This window comes from Cupressus sempervirens, chromosome 6 (genome assembly GCF_028749045.1).
Source record: "Cupressus sempervirens isolate cs-2001-9-10 chromosome 6, ASM2874904v1, whole genome shotgun sequence".
NCBI classification, from domain to species: domain Eukaryota; kingdom Viridiplantae; phylum Streptophyta; class Pinopsida; order Cupressales; family Cupressaceae; genus Cupressus; species Cupressus sempervirens.
In genome coordinates, this window is record NC_143123.1 from 31441007 (window position 1) to 31464346 (window position 23340).

Genomic DNA, 23340 nt, shown 5'->3' on the forward strand with positions numbered 1-23340 from the left:
TCATGTATCTATCTCCTCGGTAGCTTTGTACTTCTATTGGACCACATAAGTATGTATGGACTAGTTCTAGTACTTCACTGGAAGTATATGTTTTTCTGTTGAAACTAGACTTAGTTATCTTCCCTAGTTGACATTGTTTGCACATTGTATTTTAAGGTTTCTTCAACTTGGGCAACCCTCTGACCTTCTTCTTCTTGTTGATGCTAATCAAGTTATCAAAGTTAACATGACATAGCCTTTTATGCCATAGCCACACATCATCAAGTCTAACAATAAGACATGTCGCATCTTTCATATCTAGTTAAAAAAAATTACTTCTACTTTGTTCACCCTTTCCTATCAGCTTTCCATTAGTGTCATAGATCTTAGGAGTTTTGTTTCCAAATTCAACTTTGCAACCTACATTGCCTAATTGTGATACACTTAACAAGTTGTAGTTCAATCCTTAAACATAGTATGTGTTATCACATAAAATTTTCTCTGTGAGCTTAATCGAGTCTTTTCCTTCGATTTGAAATGGGGCATCATTACCAAATCTAACACTATTTCCATCATATTGTTTAAAGGTAATGAACTTACTTTTATCTCCTATCATGTGATGTGACCATCCACTATCTATGATCCACTTATCATTCTTGTTCACACAAGTAACTAATATTGTTGCTTCATCTTCATTTGATTCATCCTTCATAGCTACATAGACTACATCATCATCATTCTCATTAGAATCTTCTTCAACAATGTAGCATCTCTTGCCTTTCTCCTTATAATCCTTGCTATCATCTTCTCTATTGTTCCTGTACTTTTTTCCTTCCTTTTATTTAAATCATCTGTAGTAAGAGGTCCTGCTAGAGTTACATGTTATGTTCCAATTGAGGTTTGTGCATAGTCATCTATTGATTCAAGGTGAAATTTCATTAGACTCTGCTATGCATCAAAGTTGTCTTTACCAAGCTTGGGAACTTCTCTCTTGGACATCTTGATCTTCTTGCTTCTAGTACCTTGAAACTAAATCAACCGATGGCTCTGATACAAATTGATACAAATGATTTAGAATAACTGGAGGGAGGGGGTGAATCAGTTATTCAAGGTCCAAATCTCCTATTCAAACTTTTGGCTAAGTATAGTGAGCTCATTCAACCATTCGTTCATCCAAGCTTTAACTTATCTAACCAAAAAGTTAGTGTAAATTAATATGCAAGTAGAACACATAATAAATCAACACATAACACAGTGATTTACGTAGAAACTCAATTTGGAAAAAACCACCAATAACATGCTACTCAATTATCACTCTTCTGAAGTGATGCCCTATGAAAGGCCTACCCTATTAAAGGCTTACAACACACTGTCAAATGTGACCTTGTTAGAGGATTTAACCACCTTGTTAGAAGTGGGTCTGATTAGAGGACTTTAGAACATTCACTTGGAATGCCACCATGTTAAAGGATTTATAAATGGCTATTAAACCAACCTAAGTCCATAGGATTTTTAGATCTAATACAATTGCTAGAGAGTATTATAAAATCTTGACCGACTACAACATATAATTTATCTTGCAGATCTCAAATCACTTCTTAGTGCACACCCTTGCTTGGTCTTCAATCTTTGCAACTCTGATAGCTTGCCCTCCTTTCAAGCTTAGTCTCCTTGAGTTTCCTTGCTCAATGTACCAGTGTAATCATCCTTCATCATCACTTGTAGAAGTAGACCCTCTATGTTCTTCCTTCTCCTAGATGTCACCATCTTGAAACCCTTCTAACAACTTCATAGATTTGGCTCTTCAATAGCAACAATATCAGTAGCTCTCTACTTCTTGGTCTATGACTCCTTAAATATAAGTCTTGGATTTTTTTTTCTCACTCAATTCTTTCATTCTTTATTTTCAATTCAAATGGATTAGGTAGGATTCATTGAAGCTAACCCATATTCTTTTTCCTCTAGAAACTTCTTGAATAATCATTTAGAATTCACCCAAACATGGTTTACATAGGATTCTATGCCAACAGCTCATCATCCTTATCTTCCAAATCATTCACAAAATTCAATGTAACCACTATGTTAGCTTAGATTTGGCAAATCTTTGTCATTTGAAATAATACAACATCTCGGCACTATTAAAATATTGATGCTCAACACATACTATGTTACTCAACACCCACACTATTTTTCCTAATGCTCAACACATGAAGATCACTCGGCACAAACTAAGAATTTTTTGATGCTCAGCAACTAATCTTCACTTGACACCTGAAGATCACTTGGTACACACTAGAATTTCCTATTACTTGACTCTAACTGAGAAATTTCTTGGCTTCAACTAACTTGCTTGGTACCCACTAATGATCTTAGTTTAAGCTTTGCATACCACCTTGTTACAACTTCTTCCTCCAATGTTTCTATGTGTGACAAATCTTTGTATCCTTATGTATGTTATCAGTACATCATTTAACCATTATCTTAACTAATCCTTGCACTTTGTTACAACATAATAACTTAACCTTTCCCTTAGGTGCTCTTGTTACATCTTGTTGATCAAATCTTCTTCATCAATCCATTGAGTGATAGTACTTGGATCTTATAAGAAAATATCATTCCTACAAATAGCAAGTTTGACATCAATGACAAAACAATGATTGAAAACATTCTCTTCCTTCTTTGAAACAATATCTCTCTTTGATTTTCAATAATGAACTTTTCAATCAGATTTTGAACACAAATCAAGTTTCAAAACAAAAACCTATACTTCTAAAGAAGTACTAGAGTTAGTCCATACTAATTTATATGGCCCAATAGAAGTGAAAAGCTACAAAGGAGACAAATATATAATGTTGTTGGTTGATGACTACTCTAGAATGATAATTTTCATGTTTTTAAAGCAAAAAACTAATGTACTACAAATGTTTAAGTGGTATTTGGCTAGGGTTGAGTAAGAAATAAGGAAGAGTCTAAAGTGCCTAAGATCGACCAGAGGAGGAGACTTCACATCAAAAAAATTTGAGACATTTTGAAATGATAAAGGCATTAAGAGAAAAACATCCACACTTAGAACTCCCCCACACAATGTAATTGCAGTGAGGAGGAGTAGATTAGTGATGGATTGTGCCAAAACATTAATGATGGAGAAGAATTTTTCTCTAAAGTACTAGATAGAAGCTGTAAGTATAGTTGTCTACACCCTAAATCAAGTAGAAATAAAAAAAGGTACAAATGCAACACCTTTTGAATTATGGTATGGTCACTCACCCAATGTAAAACATTTTAAAGTGTTTGGTTGTAAGTGTTATTTCTTAAAGATTCTAGAAATGGAAAGTTTGATGCAAAGAGTGATGAAAGTATATTCCTGGGATACTCCACTGAAAGTAAGGCATATAAGTTCTTAAATACTAACACTAGCAAAATTGTGGAAAGTACAAATGTAAACATTGATGAACATACATAAGTTCAAGTTGATAAATCCATCAAGAAACAAGAAGAGTACAGATCTTTTTTATACTTCTATAAAGGAATGATTGCTAAAGAAGAAGTTTCCAATTAAGCTGGAAATCAACAACAAGTTTTAGTATCTACCAAGTCACAACCATTGAATGTTGAGTTGCATTCAAAAGCCAAGTTATAGAATGATGAAAATGCACATTCTAACTCTGAAATCAGTACACATGAAAGAGATGTTGAGCTACCAGAAAGAGATATGCGTAGTGACTCTAAAGCTAAAAGACCAAACATGGAAACAAGCATAGAACCAAGGTTATCCAAAAATTTGAGAATACATCACCCTATTGAAAAAATCATTGGTGATAAGGAAGCTAGACCAATGACAAGGAATAGACTAAGAAATGAATCATGTTTGCTAAGAAATATTAAACCCAAAATAGTGAAAGATGTGCTACAAGATAATAATTGGTGTAAAGTTGTGGAAGAGGAGATTGAGGAAAAAGAGAAGAACAAACTTGGACTTTAGTTCCAAGACTAGATAAGAGGAATGTGATTGGTACCAAGTGGGTATTTGGGAACAAGCTAGGTGAGAATGGTGAGATCACAACAAATAAGGCTAGACTAGTTTATAAAGGTTATGCTCAAGAAGAAGGATTGGACTATGGAGAAAAATTTGTTCTTGTTGCAAAGATGAAAGGAGTAAGAAATCTACTTGCATATCTTGCTTACAAAGGATTTAAAATCTACCAAATAGATGCAAAGTCTACTTTTCTTAATGGTATATTGGAAGAGGAATTCTACATAGAACAACCAGAGAGATTTGTCGATGACAACAAGGATATGGTTTGCAAACTACATAAAGCACTCTATGGTTTGAAACAAATGCCTAGAGCTTCATATCAGAGACTTCACAAATATCTTGTGAAGATACGATTTGAGAGAATTGGTGACAATAGTGACCTGTATATCAAGACATAAAAAGGTAAAGACATTTTGATATCTGAAATCTTTGTTGATGATATAATTTTTGGAGGAAAAGATGCACTATGCAAGATTTTACTGAATAGATGAAACATGAGTTTGAGATGTCAATGTTTGGGGAAATCAAATTATTTGTTAGATTGCAAGTATATCAACTGAAACATGGCATATTTGTGACCCAATCAAAATATATCAACGATATACTCAAAAAATTTGGCTTAGAGGATTCAAAACTAGTTAGTACACCAATGACAAAAGGACATAAGTTATTGAAGAATGATGAACTAGCTAAAGTAAACTAGACAATCTACATATCAATGATTAGAAAGTTATATTATATTGTACACAGTAGACCATAAATTACATTATCTATTGGAATAGTGGCAAGATTTTCTACAAACCCGAGAAAAAATTATCTTATGGCAGTAAAAAAAATAATAAGGTACCTAAAAGGAACAAATGACTTTGGCTTATACTACAAGAGGACTGAAAAGTTTGAGTTGAATGCTTAAATTGATGCAAATTGGGGAGGTAATATTGATGATAGAAAAAAAACCAGTGGAAGAGAACTCTTCTTAGGTAAAAGATTAGTCACATGGACTAGCAAAAAGAAAAGTTGTACTTCACAGTCCACAATTGAAGCCAAATATGTTGTTGCTGCCATCAACTGTACAAAGATTGTATGGATCAATAACCTATTGAAAGGTATGAAGGAAGAGATAACTGAACCTATGATACTCTATTGTGATAATAGAAGTTCTATCGACATATCAAACAATCCTATGATGCATGCCAAAACAAAGCACATTGCAACTAAGTATCAGTATGTAAGAAAATTGGTGGAAGACAAACAAGTGAAGATGGAATATGTCAACTCAAAGTAACAAATTGCTAACATCTTCACAAAACCATTACCTAAAGATGCATTTGAATATCTAAGAGGTAATTTAGGGGCGGTGCCCCTATCTAAGGTTGTTTAAGTAACATTAAGATTGCCCTACATCAAATGAGTTAATTGCTGAAATGATATAAATTGATGTAGAGGATCCTTACTCTAGGTTTTTCTTGAAGTAATTAAAATACTAAAATTCCAAACAAGTCACAACCAAGGTGACAGAGAGTGAAATTGGTGTTCTCGCAAATGTTATAATTGCATGATAAGATGCTAAAATTGTATGTCTTTGCCATTGTTCTCAAAGAGGGAGAAATAGCAAAAAGTGGCCAAATCTACAGGATCAAATGTGTAAAGGAAGAAATAGTAGAAAGGAAGGAGAAAAGAAATAGCAGCTAAAGAGAGAGAAAAAAAAACAAGAAGAAATCAATCATGATGACAAGATTAGAGAGGGAGTAGAATAAAAAGGAGAAGATAGTGTATCAACAAAAGAGATATCCCTAGTACTTTGAAAGAGGGAGTTACTTATAGAATTTAGAGGGAGTCATAAGAAATTCAATGTTTCTGATAGAATGAATAATTCTAGATACAAAGTTTTCTTTTTGGCTTTTGACTTACTCTTTTAACCTAGTTAGCATTTTGATAACTTGGTTGATCAGTTTGGTTTGCCATTGATGTCAAAGAGGGAGATTATTGAAATCTAATTGAAACAATCATTATTGAAGAAGGGAGATTGTTGATAAAGAATATTTTCAGTCATTTTTTTGTCACTAATGTCAAAGATGCTATTTGCTGAAATGACAATTGCATATAAGATCTAGGTACTATCAATTAGTTGATTGATGAAGAGGATTAATCAATAAGATGTAACAATAGCATGTAACGGAAAGTTTGACTTATGAATTTTTAATGAAGTACAAGGATTAGTTAAGACAATGGTAAAATTATGTATTGATAATACACTTAAAGATACAAAGGTTGGCTACACTTAGAGACTCTAAAAGAATAAGTTATAACAAAACTATCAACATAGCTTGACTAAATTCATTAGTGGGTGCTTAAAAAGTTCTGTATGCTAAGAAAATTATTAGTAAGTGCTAAGAAAATGGAAACTCTAGTGTGTGCCAAGTGAAACTATAGGTGTCAAGCAAGTTTAGGTGCCAAGCTAGACAAAATGTAATAGGTGCTGAGCATCAAAACTTAGTTGAAGCTGACTGAATCCACGGTAGGTTCCAAGTAACACAATATGTGCCAAGCATAAAAAATTCAATAGTGTTGAGCTACTACATTATTTGAAAAGTCAAAGATTCACCAGATCTGAGTGGATGAGTTTGTTACCTTGAATTTTGTGAACCAGGTGGAAGATAAGGATGTTGAGCTAGTGGTACAAAATTCTAGGTTAACCATTTTTAGGTGAATACAAGTGGACTACACATGATGCTTCTAGAAGAAACAAGATAAGGGGAAGATATATCATATCTTACCTAATCCATTCAAACCCAAAATAAGAGTGGGAAAATTAAAGTGGGAAAGGTATTACAAACTCTTACTTAGGGAGTTATAGGTCAAGAAGCAGAGGGGGATTGGAAAGAGTGTGTGGTATCGAGGAGAAGGCATTAAGAGGGAAGAAACAATTATAGAGACTTTGCTTCAATACGTGACCATAGAGGTGATTGCATTAGCACAACGAGCATGGAGACTCAAGGAGACAAAGCTTGAAAGAAGGAAAAGCTATCAGAGCTATAGAGACTAAAAGCTAGGCAAAATTTGTAAACTGAATTAACATCTAAAATCTACAAGTTATGTTGTGAGTTGTATCAGATCAAAAGCCATTATTGTTACTCTCTAGTAGTTATATTAGCTAGGGAAAAATCCTATGGACTTAGGCTGGTTTAACAACCATTTTATAAATCCTTTAATAGGCTGACATTCTAAGTGAATGTTCTAAAGTCCTTTAACCAAGCCCACTTCTAATAGTGTCGTTGAAATCCCTTAATTAGGTCAGATTTAACAATTTGTTTTCTAGCCTTTTACATGGCAGGCCTTTTATAGGGTATCACTTTATAAGAGTGAGAAAAAAGGTAGCATGTTACTGCTGGTTTTTCCCAAATTGGATTTCCACATAAATCACTATGTTATATGTTGATCTTTCATGTCTTATTCTTGCATGTTGATTTATGAGTAACTTTCTAAGAAGAATGTTCAGCTTGGATGCATGGTTAGTTTAAATGGGCTCACTTAGTGAAAAAGTTTTATTAAGACATTTGGACCTTGAATAACTGATTCACCCCCCCCCCCCCCCCCCCCCCCCCCCTCTCAGTTGTTCTAAAGTTGTTTCTCTTTTGTACAATCACTCTATAAGTCCAAGGCATGTTGTTGTAGAGAATTATGGTATAGAGAGAGCATTCTTTGAATAACATTGTTATTCTTCTAAAATTGTTCTTGATTTGATATCACATCTAAATACTCTTTAAGATTTTTGGCTCTGTAGATTGTATTATTACGATTGCTATTGATAATAAAATTGAGTCTAGCTTTGGAGTGGTGGTTTTTTTTTTCCTGAGAAAAGTTTCCCATGTACATCTTGTGTTATGTGCTTGTATATTGAATCTTTATCTGTTTATTTAATTTTCATAGTGTAAGGATTTGTGAGATAATTTTTAGCATCATCTCTCCTATTAGATTTATCATTTGGAAGTGTGTTTTCACTTAGGCTTCCTTTCACTTCATATATTAATAAAATAAAAGTATTAAATAAATGTGAATTTAGAGAATGGAAAAAAATCCATCTCCCAAACAAAATACTAGATCTATAATGTCCCCATTGTTAGGGTAAGATTGGGACAAGTAATACCTATAAGAATAAATGTAAAAATCATAATAATAAAACTAACTATATTATTCTACCTTGTAAGTTAATCTCAATCTTAAGGACATCTCCAGATCAAGCTTCAGAGCTCATAGCTGCTTCACCATCATCCTGGAAGTGCACCCCTTAAGATTCTTCTTGGATGGGCATCCTCTATCCAAGGCCTATGACATATTCATATGTTTGACAGAATCAAAATATTCCTGCAACGCAGAGAATTCTTAGCCATGGTGGCTGGTTCAAGGTGTTAATACCTTGCTACCCCCATGCTTCGAGTCTTAAAATTTTCCTAATAGATTAATGTATTATTACAAAAAAAATTACTTATAGAAATTATTAGCAACGTAATCTATTAATATAAATTATAATTATTGATATCTAGGAATGTTGCTATTTCTACACATCTTTGAGGATCCCTTAATCTAGCTTCCTAACCCTTTGAGAGGATCCCCTATTTTCTTTAGGAACAACCTTCGATTATTTGGCGTTCTTCCTTGAAACTACCTTTCAAGTTGGGCTTCATAATCTTTTGGGAAGACCCTTTGCATTCCTCAGAATGATCCTTGATTAGTTAGCCATTATCCTTCAAAGACCTACGAGACTATCTTAACAAATGTACTACATTTATCTTCAATAGATTCATTAATAAATAAAGTCATAAACATAATTAAATAAATATAACACAAACATAACTTTCTTACTTTCTTCTTTTATTGGTCCATGTGGCTCTATCCTTATTTGGCCCTTTAATGAATTATTCCTTCTAGATTATCTCAATTTTATATTTACTTCCCAAAATTCTTCATTTTCTAATTATAAGGAAAGGAAAAACATATACATTTTCATTTCTTCTTTTCCAAGATTCACAACCTTTCATAATAAAAATCCCTTGAAAAGACACAACACTTAATAGTTATAATTCTTTTCAAAAGTCACAACACTTCATAACTGAAATCCTTTGGAAAAGTCCCAATAACTTATAATTAACATATTTTTTGAAGAGTCACAACTGTTCATAATTATGACCATTTCAAAGGTTCACATCCTTCCAATACCATTCATACCTTTTTAGAAAGTCACTTTCTTATTTTCTTCATATTACTTTCCTCTTTCATTTTTCCTCTTTTCAAACTCCTCCCCTCTTGTCTTCTTTTTTTCCACTCTCCGAAATAAACCCTCTTCCCTCTTATATCTTAATTTTAATGAGTCATGTATATTTTACAAATAACTCTTAAATTTTCATTATATTTAGTTAATTTATATTATTCTATGCTATATTATTTATTTACTTATTTATTTGTGTTTATTTTATTTATTATTAAGTTCTATTTGGAAAGTTAACATACTTCACATGCTCTTAGGTCTTTGTAGGGTAGGATACCCTGATATTCTATTTATAGTCCCCTTGGTGATTCTAATTAGTTCATTTTCTAACTAAATTTTATTATCTTGTGCCTTTCTTATTATGATTTTAATCCATTCAATTTTAAATACTTGTGGAAACTATAGGGCACACGTTAACAGTTTTAGCTCCAAAAAATTGTTTTCTTCCTTCAAAACACCATTATCACACAACTTGTTGTAAATATCCCTAATCTCCATATTACCTACTTCACCAACTTTGCATGTATAGTATCAATCCATATCCTATATCAGTAGGACCTTTGGTGGTATCATAGATAGTGGACTAGACAGGTTTTCCTTGTATGCAATTTTAGGTATGACACAAAACAAGGGTTGTGTAACATAATTTCTTATTAGTTGAACATTAAAAACCCCTTTCCCCTCTTTCATGATAGTAGACAAAGAACTAGCTACCATTTTTCACTATCCATGGTCTGCAAAAATAAAACAATATAAATCGACACTAGTTAAATACCTCTTGAATTCGTAGAATGATGTCAAGTAATAGTTGAATATAGTTTACAAACACTTGAAAACTCTTTTCACCAATTGCCTTCATTCTCTGTGTGCTCTTCAATCATAGGTGAAAGAAAATGAGTCAAAGATCAACTATATAACCCTTCATAGTTGACATCAATTGCTTAGTGCTTACACAGTTGTAAGTTGGACCAAAATAGGATTTCCAACTCACTTGGCTAACATAGCGAGATCGATCAACACTAACACAACTCCATCACTTGTTTATAACTAAAATTCCTTTCATGCTTGGCAGTAATATAGAAAATAACAAAACTATGGATTTTCTTCTTGGTTTAAATCATTTCATTACATCTTAATTTATGCATATATAATCTTTTTAGATCTTAGATTCTTGGAACTAGTGCATAATATAACCTTTCAAATATGAGTTGCACGTCTTGATTACCTTATTGGGGGTGATGTGATCACCTGATCCATTGCATAAAGTGAACTCATATACACTTGATGTGCTATAATCTTCCTTCTTCTTCCATGGCTTACTCATATGCACCTTTACCTTTTCAACATCAACCTTTACTTTTCCCTTGTTGAATTCATTGCTTAGCACAAGTGACCTTGTCGAAAATTTTCTTCTGACATGGCCAGTCTTCAAACAACTAAAGCATACAATCTCATTCAACCATCTATCATAGTTGCCACTAAAATGTGTTCTAATACATTTTTCAGGAATGTGACCATACTCTTAGAAATAGTGACAACTATACCTTGTGTTATAATCCCAATCATATGAGTTTCCATTGTGGTTTGTCATTTTTTTCTTGTTTGATGTCAACTTGGATTTGGATCTACATTCATATGCCTTGTGTCCATACTTTTGATAGTTGTAATAATAGCCTTCAAATCTATGTGTGTTGGTAGTCTTGGTCTTACATTCATGTGCTTGATGTCCTTGCTTCTTGCATTTGTGACAATGACCCTTGAATTTCTTCGTAGTGTTATGATTTCCATTTTTACTCCTGCAAACATTGTTGTGTGATCAAATTTTCCATAGTGATGACAAGTGATCTTGATATTCTTTCCCTTACTATTCATTTGTTCACCACTTTTAGGTGATTCTCCTTTTTCATTTGTGGAATAGCCTAAACCAGTAGTGTCATCTCTTGATCTTGGTGATTCCATTAATTTTTCAAAGTACTTGATTGCTTCACTAGGCTTGTTTAGATTTTCTTTCTTAGTCTTCAATTCATTTTGTAGTAGGCAATTCTATGTTTCTATTGTTGTGATCTCAATTTTTTTCCTATTTAGTTGTTTATTTGCAAACATCAATTGATTCATTGTATCCAATTGCATGTTTGCAAGCTTCTACACATTTGATGTCTTCTCTTCAAGTCTATTAGCTAGAAGTCTTTTGTCTTCCTCAATCATGGCTCTATCTTCCTCAACTATCTTCTAAAACCAACCATATTAATTGTGTTTCTTGTTCCCTTTTTAGATTTCTAATTTCTTCATTTAGGGCACCATTCTTTTCCATCAGATCTATAATTGTTGCATCAAACTCTCAAGAGTTTCTATCTTCAAATAGTCCAGTAGTATCTACTTCTTGATATTGAGTGTCATCTTTCTGAATAGCTATCTCTTCCCTTCTCTTCAATGAAAGATGTAGCTCGTCTCTTGTCTCTTTGAGTTGATATAGGGAAAGCTATATTTCAATCTTCTGGTTCTCAATAGTCTTCCCCAATTTGTAGACTTCAATCTTCAAGATCTTACCTTCAAAGCTATCAAAATTTCCTTCAAGAGAACTTAGCTCCAATACCAATTATTAGAAGTAATAATGGAAAAGTAAGTTCTAAGAGGGGGAGGGGGGAATCAATACTTAAAACATTTTCCTCTAACACTTATCACAACCATCCACCTCATAACTTAACTATGCATCACATTCATAGCATAAAGTAAATAACACATAACACAATAAATTGATTACCTAGAAACCCTCCAATGAGAATGCAAAACTGGGGTGGAGATGAAACACATAAATCTTCACTACCATAGTTGTAAAGTGTGAAAAATTATGGTTCTAAAGTGTTTGATCATAAACTATGCTCTACCTTAGGAGGGGTCATCGTTATCAAAAGCTTACAAAGACTATTAGGTCTCACTTTGCTAAAGGATTTTAACTGACAATTAAGCAAGCACTTGGTTAAGAGATTTAAAAAAGCCTGTTAGGAATAATCTATTAGGAGATTTACTCTACATCACCTATTCGAATGATTTACCACCATGATCCTTCGGTTAGCACTCTGCTGCTTAATGTTAGAGCTTCTCTTTGATGTATGTATCTTGATCTTTCTAATCAGATCTATTCTTCCTTAACCTTTCACTCCTTGTCTCTTGTCCTCCTAGATTGATTATGCATTACATAGCTCTATCATAGCCTCCATATCCACCATGAATTCTCTCTCTACACTTAGCATTCATCTCTCATGCGCACACAAACTCTTTAGGTTTTTCCTTCTTAAATAAACATAGGTGGAATGGGCTAGGTCTAAATCAACGACTATGGTTGGTCCATATTTCTACCTTAAATATCCCTTAATTTGATTACATACATGTACTACATAGGGATTCATAACATGACTTGATCCTTATCTTCTAAAATTGAAAAATAATATTTTTATTAGCCAAAAAAGGTTTACATAGTAGTTTGTGAGATTACAAACAACTATGTCTTTGAGTAGTTACTCAGCATCCAAAGACTCTGATGCTCAAACTTATTTATGCCGATTAGGATACAAGTGTCGTGTAACATAGAACAAGCTGAGTATCAATAAACCAATAATGCCGAGTTGCTGCATTATTTTGAAATTGAAGATTCGCTAGATCTGAGCCGACAAGGTTGTTACCTTGAAGTTTGTAAACTAGATAGAAGATAAGAGTGATGAGCTGGTGGCACAGAACACCATGTAAAAAGGCTTTTTAGCGAATACAACTGGATGCTAGACAAGGTTCCTAGATGAAGAAGAAATATGGAGTAGATACATTGTATCCTACCTAATCCATTGAAACCCTAAAATTGGAGAGGGAGAATTGAGCAGGAAAGATATTTAAAATTTCTATTTAAGAAGTCATAAGGTCACGAAGTAGAAGTGTGGTAGTGAGAAAGTATGAAATCATGAGCTGCTGAAGAAAAGTGTTGAGGAGTAAGAGAACAAAGAATACTCTATTTCGCTGGATGACCACAGATATGATTGCATTTGTTTGATGAGTAAAGAAGACTCAAGGAAACATAGCTTGAGAAGAAGACAAGCAAATAGAACTAAAGTGATTAAAAGCCAAGCAAAGGATTGAACTAAAGTGTGATCTGTAATCTGCAACTTATGTTGTAAGTTGAATCAGATCAAATCTAATGTTCTTACTTTCTAGCAATTGTAACAGTTAAGAAAAAACTTATGGACTTACGTTTGTTTAATAACCATGTTCTAAATCCTTTAACAGGGTGACATTCCAAGTGAATGTTCCAAAGTCCTTTAACCAGGCCCATTCCTAATAGTTTGGTGAAATTCTCTAACAATGTCACATTTAACAATGTGTTGTAGCCTTTAACAAGGTAGGCTTTTCACTGGGCAGACCATCAGAACTGGTTAAAATCAATTGCGCAGTTATTTTGTGGGTATCATCACCTTCTTAATCCTAGAGGGTTTCTGGGTTATCAAATTCTTAGTGTTATGGTGTGATGCATGTTTACTTTTCTTAGTTTTTTCAATATTAAATTGCATACATGATAAGTTCAGTTATGCACCATTAAGGATTTGTAAAGAAAACAGAAAAAAAGTTTTATTATGGCATTTGGACCTTGAATAACTGATTCACCCCACCCCCACCCCCCCCCCCCCCCCCCACCCCCCCCCACCCTCTCAGTTATTGTAAAGAATTATAACAACTTGATGACAATTGAGAAAGAGTAGGTTAATATGTGTAACTTTTTGAGGCATCAACTATTGGACAATATAGAGAAATTGAAGAAGTCATGAAGTACCCTGCTCAAGTTTGAGGCACTACTGACACATTTTCCAACTTATTAGGTGATTCCTTGGTATGCTTGATAGGGAATGGGATAAAAATCAGTACACCATGAACTTGGTAGCATACTAATATAGGAAATAATATGAGAAGAGGATTGTAAAAAATGTAAGAAAATTGATGAAAAACTTCCAAGCAACAATGAAGCTCAAAGATATCAAATTCCACTCTCATTGGTCGAGAAGTACGAAGATGACATATGTTTCATGTTTGAAACATATGTCACCTATATGGAGGTAGTAGAGCTAAGTGCTAAGCTCATAGACCATATGGGCTATGAGATGCGTGAAGATGTAATAGAATGGCATGCAAAGAGCATACTCAAGTCTGGGAAGGACAAAGACACTCCTAGATGGGGAACCTATGTAGAGAAGATTAGAGAAGTAGAGAGAAAGCTCTATAGGAAGGAGATTAAGAAGAATGTTGAGAATAAAATTGAAACAATTTTCAAGGAGTCTAGAATGACTAGATGGGATTATGAAGAAGTAAACTATATAGCCTTGGAAATGAATGCTAGTGAAAAATCTAAGGTAGTTATAGCTACACCTTTAGTAGTGGTAGGACCCTCTTAAGGGGTAGACATAGTAGAGTAATCCTCATAGATACCTATCATTCCCTATGATGCAGTTGCACAAGTAAAACCTTCACAAGTGAAGGGACAGAAGACTAATAAAGAAGTATAGATTGTTGAGGAGAGATACACCACTCCTCCTAGCACCAGAAAGTCAGAAAGACTCACCAAGGTTAAGATTGAACCAACAGAGTCTATAATCAAGAAAAGAGTCAAGAAATTTTTTGAAAGACCTAGTAAGAGAATAAAGTATCTTAAGATTATTGAATTAGAATCAAAAGAATCAGAGGTGGAAGAAGAGATTGATAAGAAGCCTACAAAGAATGTGGTAGGTGAAGCCATAACTTTGGTAGGGAAGAAAGCATGAAATCCAAGGTAGAAAACCTAAATGTTCAGATCATTGATAGTGATAATTTTATTTAGTTGAATAAATACAATAGCATGTAAAAAAATATGGATTAAAAAAAGATGAAGGGTCATAGATAAAGATAAGAAAAGAAGGGAAAATGTGATCTGAAAACTTTGCAAAGTCAACAAAGATGATGAGTTAGTCCATATAATGAAATTTATTGAATCATTGTTAAGAAATAAAAGAAGAGCAATTATTTTGATGGGAGGAAACTATGAAGAGATTAGAAAAGAAACTTATGCAACCATCATTGGTATATGACATCTATACCTAAGCTCACTAGACAAAGTGCAAAGATAATGGGAGAAATCACTATGACTATTGATCAATCTACTTCAACAACAACACCACATTTATATTTGCAGATCTCTATTTGGCTAGATACCATGCAGATTAGTCAAACATAAGTAATAGTGAACATTGTAGAAGATATTGGGCTATACACTGTTGGAAATATCACTAATTACTATAGCTTTGATGTAGAAGAGGAGAAAAGACAAAGAGAAGAAGAAGAAAATAAAATAAAAGAAGAAAAGAGGGGGAAGAAAGAAATAACAAAAAAGAAACAAATAGAAGAGGAAAGTGAGAAAAAAGAAGAAGATAAGAAAGAAGAAAGAAGAAGAGGAGAAATGAAAGGAAGAGGAAGAGAAGAAAAGGAAGGAAGAGGAAGAAAAGAAGAAGAGGGGAGAGAAAAAGGAGAAAAGGAAAGAAGAAGAGGACAAGACAAAAAGAGAAGAAGAGGAAAAGAAATAGATAAAACAAGAAAAGGAAATTGAGAAAGATGAAAATAAAAAGGATAAGGAAGAAAAGGAGAAAATAAGGAATAATTGGAGAGTTGTGATGTAGGAAACAACATTCCAACCCCTACTCAAGCATGTCTTGACATAGAAGTTGACAAATTTGTTTTTCAACACAAGGTGGATGAATTATGGGTTGTACTATGAAAACCATGTCACTAGTAATCACTACACTCCCTATAGCATCTGATAATGATGATGACTAGAAGGGTCTCATATCCTCTTTGAGAAAGCTCTTGGAGAAGAATAAAATTGTCAAATCCTTGGAAAGGAATTTGGGTGAAGTACTGAGAAGAATGCAAAAGGCATTATTTTCCAAGGTAACTAAACTTAACCTTCAAAAGAAGGTAGTATATATGGTGAAACTTTTTTATGAGGAATTCACAACACTAATAGACATCATAGCAGTTCAAGCACATACAAGGCATGATGCTCAACTAGTTGACACAGTTTGCACAAATGTGCAAAATGATTTACAATCATAAGATGCCTATACTAAGGAGTTGTAAAGTTGTTTGATAGAAGGGAATAAGTTGTTTGCATAATACATTATTTCCTAAAAATATATAAAAAATAATCACAACAATATTTTAGCCTAGACAAGTGAGCTTCAAACACTCACTGAAGGACTACAGTAACCAGATGTTAACATAGGAGACATTGACAATGGTTTGTAGAAAGTTCATGATGCCATCGGGACTAGTGAACTTGAAAGGGAAATGATGATCAAGATATTCTCTATTCTTAGAGAACATTTATTCCCAAAGACCAGTATACTTCAGAGGTAGCTAGAAGAATTCCTTACTACTAAGACATCATATGAAAAGTTTTGCAATATTGTTTTGAATGTAGTACAAAAGTGGTGCCCTATGCTTTGTGTGCATTCTTGAGTACCTTAGAGGCACTAAGAATTTCATGGAAGAATAAAATGGAGAGGTTAAAGACATATTTTGTAGAATTTTTCTCTTAACTATCTAGCTGAGCCACAAAAGGTAATGTGATTTTGACATGTACATAAATTTTGACACCTTTGTCGTTGTTGTTAAAAGGGGAGTAACACATAAATGAAAAATATATTTTATAGAATAGAAAAAAATAGTTATAAAGAAGGTGTGGTAATTTAGTAAAGATAAGGATAAATTGGTTATATGTAATGATCCACAATTTCGCAATTTTGAAAATTTTGTAAGGCATATTTCGAAAATCTTGTAGTAACATTTTGGGTCTTAGCCAATTTTCCAATATGTTTCCATCAATGCCAAAGGGCAATATTGTTGGAAATATGGATAAGTTGCTAAGCTTAAGGGTTATCATTTATGGAAACATATAATTCTAGAATAAGAAGCAAAACATACAACTAAAGATTCTATGATTAGAGGCAGAAAATTGTCAAAGTATCATAAAATTAAATATCAATACATAGGTAACTTTTGTATTGCAAAGTGTACAATGAAAATTTGGTTGTGTGCAATTAAGGACATGTAGAATAAAGTTTCCTAATGATGTACCTAAGTCTGTAGATTAGTATAGTTGGTACAAATGAAGTTACAAATAAAACACCAGTAAAGGTAGAGAACATGACAAAACATAGTATATTAGAATAGGTTAATAATAGGTTAAGGAATTATTTTAGTCACAAAATAATTACTTAATTATTTAGGTATGACATCCTATATGTTTACCCTAAGCTAGCATAATGTGTGAAAGAATGAAGTCAACTACACAAGAGTTTTGTGAAAGAAAAGGGTATCAGTAAAGAGTCACCACTTGCAAAGTATAAAAATATCATATATTGCAAATGCAAAGTATATTGTGTATATGCAAACTAAGTATGTGATATAAAAAAATTGTATGAGAGATCTATGATGTGAATTCTAATGTGAGATCAAAGATATCCAAAGTACAATGGTCAACATATAAGAGCTTATTGTATCTAACCTATTTTGTTCAAGGCACTAAATTGTATAATTGCATGTTTGGGCAATGGGCTCTTCTTGCATACATATGTATTTGTAATAACAAATCTTAATAGAGCTGAGGCTTCTAATAGGGCCTAGTCCTCTAATAAGCACCAACACACTATATGTAATTCATAGATTCCTAATGGGGTCAATATCATTAACCACATGAATTCTTTTCTTTAGTGGATCATTTTGTGGGTACCATCCCTATTGGGGTCTCCCTTGGCTAAGGTTTCCCTATTTAAGAAAATATGGTGTTATGAGTTCTCTTGGTGTATGGACTTATTTATTGTTCAACATTATTGGTTTACTTTCATATGCATGTTGTATAGTAATTAATAATGTCCAATTGTGGACAAAAGTTTGTAGAATACTGACTCACCCCCCTCTCAGTATTATCTATTTCTAACAATGTTGTTGAGTTTTGTCTTCTAGAAGGGCATTTGAAAATATAAAGAAAATAAATTCCTTAAACCTAGATGGAAACTAGGAGATGCCCTAACCATTGAACTTTGGAAATATGACTAGCTGATGGAAAGACCCTTGTCTTCAATTATGAATAATATTCTAGTAATGGAAAAATATCTTCATTACTTTGGAGTTAGTGATAGACTATTGGAAAAAAGGTCCATGGGTCTGATTGGAAGATATAAATCCTAATTTGAACCCTATCCAACTCCATCTTAATGCTTTTATCATTCAACCAAGATTTGAGGATACTTTGATTTGGGATGGAGACCATTTAGGAATTTTGTCTATTTCTTCAATTGTCATGGCTATGACTGAGATAGATCTAGTCTGGCTCTTGTTTTGGCCTCAGTTGAAAACAAAAATCTTGTTCTCAAGATGAATATTTTTCAATGGATTTCTATCCAAGATGAAATCCTTACCTTAGATAACCTCAATAAGAGAGGTATATTTTTTCTTAACATGTGTTTTATTTGTGCAACTCAGGAAGAGTCGGTTGATCACATCTTCATTGATTGTTATTATTCTTGGAATACTTGGATATATATCTTAAATGCTTGGAACCTTTTTTGAACAATTCCTCAAAACTTGGAAACCCTATGGAGGTTGTGGAAAGCTTCTAAAGGAAGCATAGATAAAAAAAAATTGGTTTCTTGTGTTCCCCCATGTTTTATGGTCCCTCTGCAAGGAAAGGAACAATAGGGTGTTCAGGAATGAAGAGTAACCTTTCCAAATCCTAAATAATTGGATCAAGAATAATGTTTCTAAAAATTATTACTGTACATATAAAGAAAAGGTGGATTTCAATACAGAAGTAAATATTCATTAAAGGAAGAAACATGAAGATGAGACCAAAGAAAAGAGGAACAATATAAGATAGGACCGTCCTCCTCCTTGTTGGATCGAAATGGATTTTGAAAAAGCTACTTAGGGTAAACCTAGCCCAAATGGATGGGGTGCAATAATAAGAGATGAAGAAGGTAATTTGATTAAATCCATGGCTAGTCCATTAGGAACTTAAAGCAACCACATAGAAGAAGTGATGGGTCTTCTTAATGGGGTCAAGTTAGATAGAAATTTAAAACCTAAAGGAATATGGATCGAAAGCAATTCCCTTAATATTCTTAGCTATATATCTAAAGGTGTTTCCCCTTTATGGACAATAGGAAATATGATAAAGGAAGTTAGAGTCCTTCATAGTAATTTAAACAATTATTTATATCCCATTTTTATATAGAGGCAAGAAAATTTGTTGACTCACTTGTTAATGTTGCAGTACCTAAGGGAACCTCCTCTAGTTGGAGCCAGAATGATTTTACTACACATGAAAATAAGTATCTTACTAACTATGACAAGACATTTAGTAAAAATGGCAATATTTTATGTAATCTTGTACATGATAGAAGATTTTTGGGAAATGAAGTGTAATTATTTTGAGTTAAGCTCAAGTTGGAATGGTGTGGTCATTATTAATGCACATGCTTTAGGGTCTTTTTTCTAAATTCTTATCTCATTGAAGCTACACATATTTATTTTTCTCTATGAATACCTATAAATGTTTAGCTCTAAAAACTCTAGGAATGGGTGGAAAAATGAGGAATAGGGAACCCAATAACTGTGATTAAAGGAGAAGAGAGAAAGAGGTGTAGAATAAATTGGTTAAGGGAGGGCTCAAAACATATATGGAATGTTTGAAATTTACAAAACCTGATGTGATGGAAGCATTCATTAATGTATGGAACAATGGAGAGGTTAACATTAGGGGTAGGAAAGTGAATCTATGGATTGTAGTGGTGGTCAAAATTACTAGGCTTAGTGGTCAAGGTAAGTATTTCTTCCAATGCCTTCAGTATTCTAAATTGGTAGTTAGTAAATTCCATAAGGAAACTAATGGTCATCTTATCAAAGGTGAGGGGGTATTTTGGTGACTTCTTCTATTAAGTTTTTATGGCATTGAGTGCTCGCAATGCTAATGAATTATATTACTTTAGATGGGATATATAATAGGGCCCATACCTACCATTTTGTCTTGCTCCACCATTCCCATTATAAGAAAAAGGCATGTTTCCCTTTTTATTCACTTTTTTCAATATCTTTAACCATAAATTCCCTAAGGTCTAATCCTAATAAACCCATAATGCATAGGGTTTGATGAGATTGATTCATTTCTATGCAATTTTATTTTATCCTGGATCCAATTTGGAATAAAATAAGAAAAAAATGTGTAAAAAGTTTACAGTCTAGGGAGAAAAAGGGGAAGGGAAAATAGATTTTGGGGGATATTGGGATTGATCTTTCATGTATCTAGAATAAGAAGAACCCTAAGGTGAAAGTGGATCTATTATCAGACAATGAAGAGGATATTGATAATGAAGGGAAGGAAGAGGAGAATGTGGGGAAAGGAAATGCAGAGGTGGAAATTGACAATTCTTAGGAGGAAAACAAAAATTTTGAATTGGTTGAAAGCTTTTTTAGAGGGAGTTTGGAGACTCCACTATTGTTGATTTCTAGAAAAAATTCCTTCCCTCCCTCCACTAAAAAAGAAAAAGATTCTCAAGTCAATTATGGGGAGATGAGTAGCCGAATTTCTCCTATAAAAAAGAAAATAAAGTTTATCCCATTGAAAAATAATATTGAGAATGATTGTGAACTGAGGGAAGTGATAACACTAGTCAACTATGAAATTTTTTTTGACCATGATGTGTTCATCTCACTTCCTCATGTTGAGACCAAAGGTTTTGAGTGTGAATATGAGAAAATAGATTAAATATTCTAGGAGAAGAAGGAAATGATGAATGTAATAATCCATTTTCTCAACATTACGGATAGTGATGAGCTCAACATGAAACTCATAGAAGATGACATGAAAGACTTGGCTATAGAACCTATCAATGGAGGCTTGGAGACTACAAAATCTATTTCTGTGTATTCCCTTAGCCTAGTAAAATGGTCATTCTAGTCTACGAGAGTAATAAATCTTAAAAGAAGGGCTTTAAAAGTGAAAATTGAAAAATTGGAGATCAAGAGTGGAAAAAGGAAAATGAGAAAGAGGACCAAGGGAATCAGGAGGCCTTAGAAGATTTGAGAAACAAAATTTACCATATGGAGAAGAGTTCAAAGGAAATTCTTGTTAAATGTCAATTTTTACTCAACTCTTTGGTGGATTTCTTGAATAGAGTTCTTAATGTCATGCATAAGGATAAGGAAATTAACCTAGTGATGGTTTTGGAGGAACCAAAAAATAATGACAAAGAGGATGGACCTAAAAGAAGGGTGCACTCCAACTTGAAAAAGAAATAGAAGAAGGAGGTTCATATTGACAAAAATGACATAAAGAAGTTCATAGGGAAGATTAAAGGTATTCAATAGGAGCTAAAAGATAAGGTCAAAGATCTTGCCTAGGTAGCCTCTTTTGTGTTGGTATCATTTTGTCTTTGTTTTTGTAGCTAGGTAGTTTCTAGTATTTTGTTGTCGAGTTTTTAGTATTTTTTCCCAAGTTAGACTAGTTGTGGTTTGGGTGTGTCTATTGGTTAGAAAACTATTTTATTTTAGGAATTAATGCTTTATTTTTTTTGTATAAATTTTGGGGTTTTGAGTCCCCTATAAAAAAATTATTTTAGCCTCAATCAAATATATATTGTGGTTTAATATCAAAAAGGATATCTAATGAAAGGGGGGATCAACAATCTTACATGTAGAAATGTTATACTTAGATTGAGTGAATTTAGCCTCTTATTGTTGTAATACCGAGCAAAGCTACTAATGGTAGGATCAAAAGACTTTATAATAGAAATAAGTATACTAAATGTATTAGGAAAAATGTAAGAAGTAGAAGGAAGATGAAAAGATGCCAGTGGAGGATTGAAAGGGATTGGTAAAGGATTAGAATATGTAAAAGGAACCGCAATATATGAAGGTAAAGAAGAACGGATGAAAGTAGGAGGAATGTTCACGAGAAGTGACATGCTAGGTAGACCAATACTTAAAGGAGTGGACATTTGAATAAAGGTCGTAACAAGAGGTGAAGCATATATAGAAATGGTCTAGAAAGAGTGGTGGAAATTAGAATAGAAGTATAAGAGGTTGTGGAAGGAGGAGGATATCCTTAATCTTGAGCACATTTCATTGAAGACATAGCATGATTACTAATAAGGTGAGATATATCATGCAAGACAAAAATGTTATTATCATCATTATTAACAAGTTTTTAAGAGCCTCAATTCTAGTAGCACTAATATGGATTTTGATGTTTTTGTAAAAGCCATGTTTGTAATTTATCAAATTTGTGAGAATGATTATCAACTTGAAAAGGAAGAACTCATAAAGCTTCATGTTCATCATGGTATGAGTGAGAATAATTATGCTACACTATAGGATTAAGATTGCAAGAAAAGGTGTTAGTATCATCAAGAGTTCGTAGGAGAAAAGAGGAATCATGATCAAAGGAGCCCACGAGTATACAACTTCTCCTAAAAGGGATTCTATACATTAGACTTAGTGTTATTAAGCTCATAAAAGGGGAGATCAAAAAAGAAAATAAAAATGTGATTGAACCTTACAAATATAAAAAATATCCTAAAAAGATATATCTAACTGCACACAAAAGATTTCTAGACCTAAAAGTAAAGAAAGAATTCACCAAAAGAAGAGAAATATTACCCCAAAAGGAAAGGGGCACAAGCTAGGTTCTCAAAAATATTTAGGTGAATATGATGCCAAATAAGAGAGACTATAAGAAAGGAAGATCTAACTCTAAGAAAGAGTATAAAAGGTTTGGTTCAACAAAATGTTTAGGGGGGAAAGGGAGATATTTTAATAGCATGTAGACCTCCACTTTTTCAAATGAATGTGAAGGAAAAAATATAATCCCTAAATATGATTCCTTTTTTGAACACAAATTAGATTAGTAGGGCCAAAAGGAAATTCCAATACTCAATTTGAATTGTAAAGCAGAATGCAATATAAGGAAACACACACTTTGGACTAAATGTGATAA